A 13,320-nucleotide genomic window follows, 5' to 3' on the forward strand; every position below is an offset into this window, starting at 1 on the left:
AAAGGTTTTTGAGTCAAAGTCTCAAGAATTTACTGAAACCCAATTTAGGTTCTGTAAAGATCCAACAAGTGGAAATACATGGAAATTTAATTCCAGTCCATTGAGTATCCCCCCCTATTTTTATCTTGGGTGCATCCAAGGTCAGGGCCACATTGCCATGATGTGAGATTGGGGGGCATCTGGTCCCAAGTATCATTTGTCCATGCTGATATCTGTGAAAACATCCCTCATGCCATCTGATCCTTGATCTTTAGTTCATGCAGATCACCAGGAATCATCCCTTTTCCAATCCTCAAGGCTCCTTCCAGTCTGGCTTTTTCTAGTGGATAATTTGGTCCCCCTGTCAGATGCAAAGGAGTCCTTGTGTCTACACCAGACTATGGTGTTGAGAATTTTTGTGAGGTTCTCCCAGTGCTGTCTGCCTGGGTACACAGCACAGCCACTCCTTCTCTGAAGTCTTGCCTCTCCTGAGGACTCTAACCTGAAAGGAAGCACTCGTCTCCTCCTCTGTCACATTCCATGGATTCTCTAGAGTTCACATCACCCCTTCCACTACTGGCCCCACACAGGGTCAGTGAAGCCAGGGGCAAGATGTCTTCCGGGTACCTACTAATGTCAGCTACACGGACCTCTTCCTCCACTTCCTTTGCTCTCACATGTCAAGAACACTGTTCTAGTCTGGGAAGCAGGAAGCCTTGTTAGTATCAATATTTTTCACTCTGCTCTGAGTCATTTCTATTTCCCTGAGAGCTAGGTATTTAAAATTCAAAGACCAAAATGAGGCTCTTATTTCCTTTCTGAAACAGCCTCTTCCCAGTGGGAATGAATGAGATGCCTGAGTGCAGAGCTAGGCAAGGGAAGTGGAGATGGCAACAATAATATTAATGTATTTTTGAAAAACAGTACCAACAATAGTAAGTGGCGAGCGCTATTCTAAGTGCTTTACATGTACTCATTCATTGAATTCTCATAGCAATCCTATGAAATAATTACTGATATTTCCATGATGTGAATCATAAAAACAAGGCACAGAGAGGTTAAATTATTTGTCCAGGGTTGCACAGGTGATAAGTGGTAGCACTGGAATTCCAATCTCAGGCAGTCTGGCTTCAGTTATGTTCTCTTTAAACCATTAGGAAAGATAAGCTGGGAAGGAAAAAAGACCCAATGCATTTGCAAATGCTTGTTGAGGTCTTTTTTCATGTATATTCCATTTTTTAAAAACCATCAGCAGTATAAAACCATCTGCCTCTTCATCATTTTCTTTCCTTCATCCACATAGTGTATTTAATGTAGAGAAAGAAGCTTCAGACTTATTGAAGTCTCACAGATACATCTTACTGTAGCACTGGAATCTGCATGATTAAATTTCCATTTTAATTCAGATGAGGGCTGTAACTAATGTTCTGATGGACCCACAGTGAGGACACAGGAGTGCTGTGATGCAAACCCAAGGCCACCTGATTGACCAAGGTCATTCTTATTTCCTGAACACCTTGGGGAATTGAACTGCATTTTGACCTGGAATTGAAAGTGGACAGTTGCAAGGCCCCTGCAAGCATCTGACCCTGCCAGGGGAGAGGAATTTCAGGCCTTGGGCCTGGCAGATATCTAGATACCTTTCCCCAGCTGGGACTCTGCTTGCCTTTACACAGCATTAATGAAAAGGCTAGAGGAGTAACAGATGGAACACACTCAGACCTTCCAATCAGGGTTCTTCGATCCCCTTCGGGTCCTCTCCGACCCGTGCATCATCTGCATTAAAAAACCCCGTGGATCATTTTCAGCTGCTTCCCGTCAGCCCACATAACATCCTTTCTGACACTCCTCTGGGAGAGTCCCACATCGTCCTATAACAACAGACCGGGGAGGGTACAAATAATTAGAACTTAGATTGTCAACTCGGTCTCTAAAGTCAGTCACACAGAAAATGCGCCAGCTTGACATATGATGCACAGTCTCATTTTATGGAAATAAATGATCTAAACTGCTTAGTTTGGGGTAAAAGTTGATAGCGTATTTTATGTGTCCCAATCACTCATTTTTACGGGAGCAGAAGCAATCACATTGATTAAGATGAATTCGTCAGAGCCAACATCAGTGAACCAGACTTGCGTTGTTCATGGAGTACCATTCATTTAACTTTGGCTTTTCTTCTCTTCCCCTCACCCACCACCAGAGATGATACATGTAATTTAAAAAGGAGTATATAGATGTAAATGTATTGAGGAATAAAGATGCTCAGGTATATTAAGTGGTCTCTGTAAGAAATTGTTATTGAGATACGACTGTATATTGCAAAGTTGTTATTGGAATCCTAAATTGATGCACAAAAAACACACACACACAGACACACACACACATTGGTTGAGGTTAAACTGTTCTCCTCCCTTTCTTGTCATAATAACTTAACATAATGATAGTGCTGTCATTATAAATATTTGGAGGCTTCTGCATCTTGATAATTGATGGATTCTGAATGTTAGAGAATCATTTTTAAATCAGCACGGGCATCATGTTCAAAGTGTTTCCTTGGATTTTCAGAATGAAAACCAGAACCATCTTCTGTTTCTTAGGAAATGACTGGGAAGCAGAAGAGAGGAAAATACACCCAGCTCTCTGTTATTTTCTAGGTCTTCCTCTGGTAAATTGAAAACGGTACCTCCCCTCTGTGAATCTACCACCCTCCACATGCTTGGCCCGGATGCCGTACACCTGCTCAGCGTCAGCCGGAACCCACCGGAGCATATGGCAGCTCGCATATTGCCTCATCCCAGGATGGGTTGGGAACGCTGGTCACCTGGGCTCTGTTTTCAAGTGGTATGACAGCAGCTGTGGGAAGCCCAGAGAATGACAGGCTCTCACTGCTCTTCTTACCAGTGGGAAAGAAGAGCGAAGAGAACAGAAGGGAGATGTTTTCAGATACCCAGCAGCTATGACTTGACTGCTCTGTAAAAGAACACACCACTCACTGGCTTTCCCCACTGTGAGCAGGTGCAATAGAAGGGAAACCCTGATTTTTTTCCTTAAACTGCTAGTCAATTGTAGTCGACAGAATTATGGCCACTAAAGAGATTTAATCTCTAATTCCCAGTACCTGTGACTATGTTATTTTATGTGGCAAAGCAGATTAGACAGCAGATAGACTTAAGGTTTCTGGTCATGTGCCTTTAAAATAGGAATATTATTCAGATAACCTGGGTGGGATCATTGTAATCACAAGTGTCCTTAAACGGGGAAAAGAAGGCAGGAAATGTCAGAGTAATGCTATGTGAGGACTCGACCTATTGTTGCTGGCTTTGAAGATGAAGGAAAGGGGCCACTAGACAAGTAATATGGGCAGCCTCTAAAGCCTGGAAAGGGCAAGAAATAGATTCTCCCCTAGAACTTCCAGAAAGGTGCACATCCCAGCCCCATGCCTTGATTTTAACCCAATGTGACCCATGTTGGAACTGTGAACCCAGAAACTAATAGAATAATGTGTCTTGTTTGTCATAATAATTGTCATAACAGCAATAAGAAACTGATAAGTGGAGTGCTGGCTTGAGTGGTGGCTCTCAATTTTTGAGTGTATTAAAGACAGCTGGGTAACTTTTAAAAGTCCTCAGGTGGGACCATACCCCAGAGCAGTCATATCAGAATTTCTTTAAGTGGGACCCCAAAATCAGAATTTTATAAACTGCCTGGTGATTTAAGGGCAGAAGCAAAGTTGATGATTTAGTGGATAGAACCCCAAAAGTGTTTGGAGACAAGAAAACTGAGTTCAAATTCCATTTCTATCATTTCAAGATTGAGCTCAGTTTATTTCACCTACACATGAAGTGCACATGTACACATATATTTGTATCTATAATATAGATAAATGTATATATTTACCTATAGATATATAATGTATAAATATATAGATAATGTATAAAATGAATTCATGTATGTATCCATATGCACACACAAATAACCCTTCTGTGAAATGGGACCTTATTTGTGAGGTTTTACATGTAAAGAGAATTGTTCAGTCACTCAGTCATGTCCAACTCTTTGTGATCCTATGGACCACAACATGCCAGGCCCCCCTGTCCATCACCAAAACCCAGAGCTTACGCAAACTCATGTCTATAGAGTCGGTGACGCCATCCAACCATCTCATCCCCTGTCGTCCCCTTTTCCTCCCACCTTCGATCTTTCCCAGCATCAGGGTCTTTTCCAGTGAGTCAGTTCTTTGCATCAGGTGGTCAAAGTATTGGAGTTTCAGCTTCAGCATCAGTCCTTCCAATGATATTCAGGACTGATTTCCTTTAGGATTGACTGGTTGGCTCTCCTTGCTATCCAAGGGACTCTCAAGAGTCTCTTCCAATACCACAGTTCAAAAGTATCAACTCTTCAGTGCTCAGCTTTCTTTACAGTCCAAATCTCAAATCCATACATGACGACTGGAAAAATCATAGCTTTGACTAGACGAACATTTGTTGGCAAGCTAATGTCTCAGCTTTTTAATATGCTGTCTAGATTGGTCATAGCTTTTCTTCCAAGGAATAAGCATGTTATAATTTCATGGCTGCAGTCACCAACTGCAGTGATTTTGGAGCCCCCCAAAATAAAGTCTCTCACTTTTTGCAATGTTTCCCCATCTGTTTGCCATGAAGTGATGGGTCTGGATGCCATGATCTTAGTTTTCTGAATATTAAGTTTTAAGCCACATTTTTCACTCTCTTCTTTCACTTTCATCAAGAGGCTCTTTAGTTCTTCTCTTTCTGCCAGAAAGATGGTATCATCTGCATATCTGAGGTTATTGATATTTTTCCCGACAAGCTTGAACCCAGCGTGAGCTTCATCCAGCCCAGAATTTCAAATAATGTACTCTGCATATAAGTTAAATAAGCAGGGTAACAATATACAGCCTTGACGTACTCCTTTCCTGATTTGGAACCAGTCTGTTGTTCAATGTCAACTTCGAACTGTTGCTTCTTGACCTGCATACAGATTCTCAGGAAGCAGGTAAGGTGGTCTGGTATTCCCATCTCTTTAGGAATTTTCCACAGTTTGTTGTGTTCCACAGTCAAAAGCCTTGGCATAGTCAATAAAGCAGAAGTAGATGTATTTCTGGAATTCTCTTGCTTTTTTGATGATCCAACAGATGTTGGCAATTTGATGTCTGCTCCCTCTGCCTTTTCTAAATCCAGCTTGAACATCTGGAAGTTCACGGTTCATGCACACAGTTCAATGAACAACCCAGCTGTACATTGAAGCCTGGCTTGGAGGATTTTGAGCATTACTTTGCTAACCTGCGAGATGAGTGCAATTGTGCAGTAGTTTGAGCATTCCTTGGCATCGCCTTTCTTTGAGATTAGAAGAAAACTGACCTTTCCCAGTCCTGTGGCCTCTGCTGAGTTTTCCAAATTTACTGGCATATTGAGTGCAGCCCTCTCACAGCATCATCTTTTAGGATTTGAAAGAGCTCAACTGGAATTCCATCACCTCCACCTGCTTTGTTCATAGTGATGCTTCCTCAGGCCCACTTGACTTCACATTCCAGGATGTCTGGCTCTAGGTGAGTGATCACACCATCATGATTATCTGGGTCATGAAGATCTTTTTTGTATAGTTCTTCTGTGTATTCTTGCCACCTCTTCTTAATATCTTCTGCTTCTGTTAGGTCCATTCCATTTCTGTCCTTTATTGTGCCCATCTTTGCATGAAAATTTCCCTTGGTATCTCTAATTTTCTGGAAGAGATCTCTAGTCTTTCCCATTCCATTGTTTTCCTCTATTTCTTTGCACTGATCACTGAGGAAGGCTTTCTTATCTCTCCTTGCTATTGTTTGGAACTCTGCATTCAAATGGGTATATCTTTCCTTTTTTCCTTTGCCTTTTGCTTCTCTTGTTTTCATAGCTATTTGTAAGACCTCCTCAGACAACCATTTTTCCTTTTTGCATTTCTTTTTCTTGGGGGGTGGTCTTGATCACTGCCTCCTGTACATTGTCACGAACCTCCATCTATAGTCCTTCAGGCATTCTGTTTTTCAGATCTAATCCCTTGAATCTATTTGTCACTTCGACTGTATAATTGTAAAGGATTTGATTTACGTCATACCTGAATGGTCTTCATGGCAAACAGATGGGGAAACAGTGTAAACAAAGGCTGACTTTATTTTTCTGGGCTCCAAAATCACTGCAGATGGTGGTTGCAGCCATGAAATTAAAAGATGCTTACTCCTTGGAAGAAAAGTTATGACCAATCTAGACAAAATATTAAAAAGCAGAGACATGACTTTGCCATCAAATGTCCATCTAGTCAAGGCTACGGTTTTTCCAGTGGTCATTTATGGATGTGAGAGTTGGACTGTGAAGAAAGCTGAGCGCTGAAGAATTGATGGTTTTGAACTGTGGTGTTGGAGAAGACTCTTGAGGGTCCCTTGGACTGCAAGGAGATCCAACCAGTCCATCCTAAAGGGAGATCAGTCCTAGGTGTTCATTTGAAGGACTAATGTTGAAGCTGAAACTCCAATACTTTGGCCACCTCATGCGAAGAACTGACTCATTTGAAAAGACCTTGATGCTGGGAAAGATTGAGGGCAGGAGGAGAAGGGGATGACAGAGGATGAGATGGTTGGATGGCATCTCCGACTCGATGGACCTAGGTTTGGGTAGACTCCAGGAGTTAGTGATGGACAGGGAGGCCTGGCGTGCTGAGGTTCATGGGGTCAAAAGAGTTGGACACGACTGAGCGACTGAACTGAACTGAATGGTCTAGTGGTTTTCCCTACTTTCCTCAATTTTAGTCTGAATTTTGCAATAAGGAGTTCATGATCTGAGCCACAATCAGCTGCAAGTCTTGTTTTTGCTGACCGTATAGAGCTTCTCCATCTTTGGCTGCAAAGAATATAATCAGTCTGATTTCCGTATTGACCATTTGGTGAAGTCCATGTGTAGAGTCTTCTCTTTTGTTGTTGGAAGAGGGTGTTTGCTATGAACAGTGCATTCTCTTGGCAAAACTCTGTTAGCTTTTGCCCTGCTTCATTCTGTACTCCAAGGCCAAATTTGCCTATTACTCTAGGTATCTCTTGACTTCCTTTTTTTGCATTCCGCCCATCAGAACAAGACTCAGTTTCCCCCTCAGTCAGTCTCTTGTATCAGGAAGCTTCCATAAACCTCTATCATTATCCATCAGAGCGCAGATAGAATGAAACTACAATCCCAGAAAACTAATCAAACTGATCACATGGACCACAACTTTGTCTAATTCAGTGAAACCATGAGGCATGCCATCTAGGGCCACCCAAGATGGACAGGTCATGATGGAGAGTTCTGATAAAACGAAGTCCACTGGAGATGGGAATGGCAAACCACTTCAGTATTCTTGCCTTGAGAACCCCATGAAGAGTATGAAAAGGCAAAAAGATAGGACACTGAGAAATGAACTCCCCAGGTCAGTTAGGTGCCAAATATTCTACTGGAAACAGTGAAGAAATAACTTCAGAAAGAATGAAGAGATGGAGCCAAAGTAAAAACAATACCTAGTTGTAGATGTGACTGGTGATGGAAGTAAAGTCCAATACTGTAAAAAGCAATATTGCATAGGAACCTGGAATGTTAGGTCCATGAATCAAGGCAAATTGAAAGTGACCAAACAGGAGATGGCAAGAGTGAACGTTGACATTTTAGGAATCAGCAAACTAAAATGGACTGGAATGGGTGAATTTAACTTAGATGACCATTATATCTACCACTGTGGGCAAGAATCCCTTAGAAGAAATGGAGTAGGCCTCATAGTCAACAACAGACTCCAAAATGCAATACTTGGGTGCAATCTCAAAAAACAACAGAATGATCTCTGTTCGTTTCCAAGGCAAACCATTCAATATCACAGTAATCCAAGTCTATGCCTTGACCAGTAATGCTAAAGAAGCTGAAGTTGAATGGTTCTATGAAGACCTTCAAGACCTTCTAGAACTAACACCCAAAAGAGATGTCCTTTTCATTATAGGTGACTGGAATGCAAAAGTAGGATAGGAAGTCAAGAAATACCTGGAGTAATAGGCAAATTTGGCCTTGGAATATGGAATGAAGCAGGGCAAAGGCTATTAGAGTTTTGCCAAGAGAACGCACTTGTCACAGCAAATACCCTCTTTCAACAAGACAAGAGAAGACTTTACACATGGACATCACCAGATGGTCAATACAGAAATCAGATTGATTATATATTCTTTGCAGCCAAAGAAGGAAAAGCTCTATACCGTTGGCAAAAACAAGACTTGGAGCTGACTGTGGCTCAGATCATGAACTCCTTATTGCAAAATTCAGACTTAAAGTGAAGAAAGTAGAGAAAACCACTAGACCATTCAGGTATGATGTAAATCAAATCCCTTACAATTATACAGTTGAAGTGACAAATAGATTCAAGGGATTAGATCTGATAGACAGAATGCCTGAATAACTATGGATGGAGGTTCGTGACAATATACAGGAGGCAGTGATCAAGACCACCCCCCAAGAAAAAGAAATGCAAAAAGGAAAAATGGTTGTCTGAGGAGGTCTTACAAATAGCTATGAAAACAAGAGAAGCAAAAGGCAAAGGAAAAAAGGAAAGATATACCCATTTGAATGCAGAGTTCCAAACAATAGCAAGGAGAGATAAGAAAGCCTTCCTCAGTGATCAATGCAAAGAAATAGAGGAAAACAATGGAATGGGAAAGACTAGAGATCTCTTCCAGAAAATTAGAGATACCAAGGGAAATTTTCATGCAAAGATGGGCACAATAAAGGACAGAAATGGAATGGACCTAACAGAAGCAGAAGATATTAAGAAGAGGTGGCAAGAATACACAGAAGAACTATACAAAAAAGATCTTCATGACCCAGATAATCATGATGGTGTGATCACTCACCTAGAGCCAGACATCCTGGAATGTGAAGTCAAGTGGGCCTGAGGAAGCATCACTATGAACAAAGCAGGTGGAGGTGATGGAATTCCAGTTGAGCTCTTTCAAATCCTAAAAGATGATGCTGTGAGAGGGCTGCACTCAATATGCCAGTAAATTTGGAAAACTCATCAGTAGCCACAGGACTGGAAAAGGTCAGTTTTCTTCTAATCCCAAAGAAAGGCAATGCCAAAGAATGCTCAAACTACTGCACAATTGCACTCATCTCACAGGTTAGCAAAGTAATGCTCAAAATTCTCCAACATGTCTTCAACATACATGAACCGTGAACTTCCAGATGTTCAAGCTGGATTTAGAAAAGGCAGAGGAACCAGACATCAAATTGCCAACAACTGTTGAATCATCAAAAAAGCAAGACAGGTCCAGAAAGAACATCTACTTCTGCTTTATTGACTATTCCAAAGCCTTTGACTGTGTGGATCACAACAAACTGGAAAATTATTAAAGTGATGGGAATACCAGACCACCTTACCTGCCTCCTGAGAAATCTGTTTGCAGTTCAAGAAGCAACAGTTCAAACTTGACATGCAATAACAAACTGGTTCCAAATAGGAAAAGGAGTATGTCAAGGTTCTATATTGTCACCCTGTTTATTTAACTTATATGCAGAGTACCTCATGAGAAATGAGGCACAAGTTGGAATCAAGATTGCCAGGAGAAATATCAATAACCTAGATATGCAGAAGATGCCACATTTCTAGCAGAAAGCAAAGAACTAAAGAGCCTCTTAATGAAAACGAAAGAGGAGAGTGAAAAGGTGACTTAAAAGTCAACATTCAGAAAACTAAGATCATGGCATCCAGCCTCATCACTTCATGGCAAATAGATGGGGAAACATTGCAAACAGTGAGAGACTTTATTTTCAGGGTTCCAAAATCACTGCAGATGGTGACTGCAGCCATGAAATTAAAAGATGCTTGCTCCTTGGAAGAAAAGTTATGACCAACCTAGACAAAATATTAAAAAGCAGAGACATGACTTTGCCATCAAATGTCCATCTAGTCAAGGCTACGGTTTTTCCAGTGGTCATGTATGGATGTGAGAGTTGGACCATAAACAAAGCACCTAAGAGCACCTAAGAATTGATGGTTTTGAACTGTGGTGTTGGAGAAGACTCTTGAGAGTCCCTTGGACAGCAAGGAAATCTAACTAGTCCATCCTGAAAGAAATCAGTCCTGAATATTCATTGGAAGGACTCATGCTAAAGCTGAAAGTCCAATACTTTGGCTACCTGATGCGAAGAACTGACTCATTGGAAAAGACCCTGATGCTGGGAAAGGTTGAAGTCAGGAGGAGAAGGGGACGATAGAAGATGAGATGGTTTTATGGCATCACCGACTCAGTGCACATGAGTTTGTATAAACTCTGGATGTTGGTGATAGACAGGGCGGCCTGGCGTGCTGCAATCCATGGGGTCCCAAAGAGTTGGACACGACTGAGTGACTGAACTATAGTGAATCTTCTCTTTCCCATAGTTGCTGTGGAAATTAGAGGGAACAAACATAAAGCATCTTCATAGTTCCTGGCCTCCAATCATGACTTAGTAAATGAAAAATTATATAGTACTACAGGTCAAGTTCAAATCCAGTGAATGGAATGGAAGAATATAGTGGATATACAGTAGGAGCAAGAATACAGGAGAGAGTGATCAACTAGGCAGGAAGTGAGCTAAGGGCCTCAGGGCTGTGGCTGGGCCAGATATCCATCCCAGTAGGGATGGGCACAGCCTTGTGCAGGGGCTCTGGCCTGCTGAACACTGAACTCTGAACCAAGCCTAAAGAGAATGTGGAGACCTAGGAAACCTGGTAAGCTTTACTGACACTTAAGAGTGCAATGGGCCAGCCCATGCACAAATAACGCATGTGTTTTCAGCCACACTTCCCAGCTCCAACGTTCATCCCATCATTAATCCCTCAAGGGCGGGGGCTGTGCGGCCTGGGTTCTCCATAATCTGACTCCCCAGCTGAGTTCTGGGCACCCGGCAAATGTCCAGCACTGAGTATCCGCTGTTTCATTAGTCCGTAAAAGTAAAGTAAAAGTGAAGTCGCTCAGTCGTGTCCGACTCTTTGCGACCCCATGGACTGTAGCCTACCAGGCTCTGAGGAGCCTCTCAGTCCATGGAATTTTCCAGGCAAGAGTACTGGAGTGGATTCCCATTTCCTTCTCCGGGGGATCTTCCCACCCCAGGGATTGAACCCAGGTCTCCCGCACTGCAGGCAGACGCTTTACCATCTGAGCCACCTGGGAAGCCTCATTAGTCCGTAAGAGTCACACGAAAACGGTTAAGAGAAACGTAGCACATTCTGCCCTGCTTTAAACTGCAGGAAGCGGAAAATAGTGTGGTTCTTGAGACCAAGGTCCTGAAGCCAGAGTTTGGGCCACAGAACTAGTGCCTGTTGAGTTCGGGCTCACAGTTTGATCTGGATGGTTTACTGATCTTCCTTAGCGTCAGTTTATCTGTTTAGCAGCATTGAAGTGAGAGGCAGTAGCTGCTGGGTCAGTCTCCTAGGATGAGTGCCCCAGTCAAGTACAATGAATGTGCAAGTTTTCCATGAATTTGAAATCAAGTAATAATATGGGGCTCAAGAGAGGGGAAAAGATGTTTGCTCCTTGGAAGAAAATCTATAACAAGCCTAGACAGCATATTAAAAAGCAGAGACATCACTTTGCAAACAAAGGTCCATACAGTCAAAACTATGGTTTTTCCAGTAGTCATATTATTGGATCATAAAGAAGTCTGAGCCCTGAAGAACTGACGCTTTCAAACTGTGGTACTGGAGAAGACTCCTCAGAGTCCCTTGGATAATAGCAAGGAGATCATCCAGGAAATCAACTCTGAAGGACTGAATTTATTGGAAGGATTCCAATTCACTGAAAGGACTGATGCTGAAGCTGACGCTCCAGTACTTTGGCTATCGTATGCGAAGAGCCAACTCATTGGGAAAGATCCTGATGCTGGGAAAGATGGAAGGCAGGGGAAGGAGGCAACAGAGGGTGAGATGGTTGGATGGTATCACTGACTCTGGGAGATAGTAAAGAACAGGGAAGCTTGGTGTGCTGCAGTGCATGGAGTCGCAAACAGTCAGACACAACTTAATGACTGGACAACAACAGCCAGGGAGGGAAATCTTACATCTGGTTGGGGAGAAAAGAGAAAAAATTTTGAAGAAGCTGTCTAAGTGTAGTAGCTAAGGAAAGTTTCTTGATGTTGTTCAGGATTCAGAATTTGCAACTGATACAAATGTGTTAATGGTGAGCACAGACTGGACAGAGCGTGGGTTGTGAGGTTACTTACGTCTTGGCTCAGATCATAACCTGTTCACTCACTGCCTGTGGAACCTCATCCAAGACACAACTTCTTTGACCCTCTATGTCCTTTTCTACGAACAGGAGTGATGATCTGGATATAGCAGGGCTGCCCGTTAAGAACTTCCCTGCATGCCTCTAACAGTGCCTGCAGCGTAGAATGTGAAGACTTAGCATGCTCCCCGTTTCCTGGGGCTCTCTCAAGAAGACCAGTTGTCTAGAGAGGGGGTCCCCAACCTCCGGGATCTAATGCCTGATGATCTGAGGTGGAACTGAGGTAATAATACTAGAAATGAAGTGCCCAATAAATGTAATGCACTTGAACCATCTTGAAACCATCCCCTTTCCCCCATCCATGGAAAAATCATCTTCCACAAAACCAATCCCTGGTGCCAAAAAGGTTGGGGACTGCTGGTCTACAGGACAGGTTATAGAAGACTTGGAAGTCTTGGAAGTCTACAGAAGACTTGGAAGTCTTCTCCCCCTAAAAGTAAATAATTATTTATTTTGGTTGTAGTTTTTAGAGACTTCATATATATATATATATATATATATATATATATATATATGATGTATATGTGTGTATGTACATATTCATATATATGCATATATGCACACACACACATATATATACATTCTTACAGTAAAAAGCTAAAAACCAATAAAGCAAAAGCTCCATTAATCCCCTTTATAGAGCATAGGTTTCCTTTAAAAAAAAAAAAAGCAACTAGTTTTCACCAGTGAAACATGAAGCCAAACTATTGTCCTGTCTGACTTCAAGGATCAGACAGCTGGAATTTGTTCCCTTGAGGCATAGTCAAATCTAAAACCATCCTCAGAAGGCTCTAGAGAAATGCACTTAGCAGCTCTAGTGATTTGTGGGTTGGCAGTCTTTTCCTGGGTTCTAATTGGGGCCAGATCAGCTGCCTCCAGCCACTCCTAATGTTCCCTTTTTATGCCACTCCACTGTGGTGTATGTAGAGTCTAAAAAAGAAAACATGGGCCAGGAATCGGAGGATGCAATGCTCACAGCCTAGTGCTTCCTGTGACTATCTGGTAGCTCAAGGCAGCTTATGGAA

At 42.2% G+C, this 13,320-nt stretch overlaps 1 long non-coding RNA gene across 1 annotated transcript in view; it reads left to right on the forward strand.

Annotated features, from left to right (window-relative positions):
• Positions 1-3,535, forward strand: part of LOC139184635 (uncharacterized) — a 64,805-nt gene extending 61,270 nt beyond the window's left edge. Inside the window, exon 2 of the long non-coding RNA XR_011568179.1 lies at positions 2,634-3,535. This is a non-coding gene — a long non-coding RNA (uncharacterized lncRNA). The remainder of the gene's footprint in view (positions 1-2,633) is intronic.
• The last annotated feature ends 9,785 nt before the right edge of the window (positions 3,536-13,320 follow it).

Source organism: Bos indicus, chromosome 8, assembly GCF_029378745.1.
Source record: "Bos indicus isolate NIAB-ARS_2022 breed Sahiwal x Tharparkar chromosome 8, NIAB-ARS_B.indTharparkar_mat_pri_1.0, whole genome shotgun sequence".
In the NCBI taxonomy this organism is placed as follows: Eukaryota; Metazoa; Chordata; class Mammalia; order Artiodactyla; family Bovidae; genus Bos; species Bos indicus.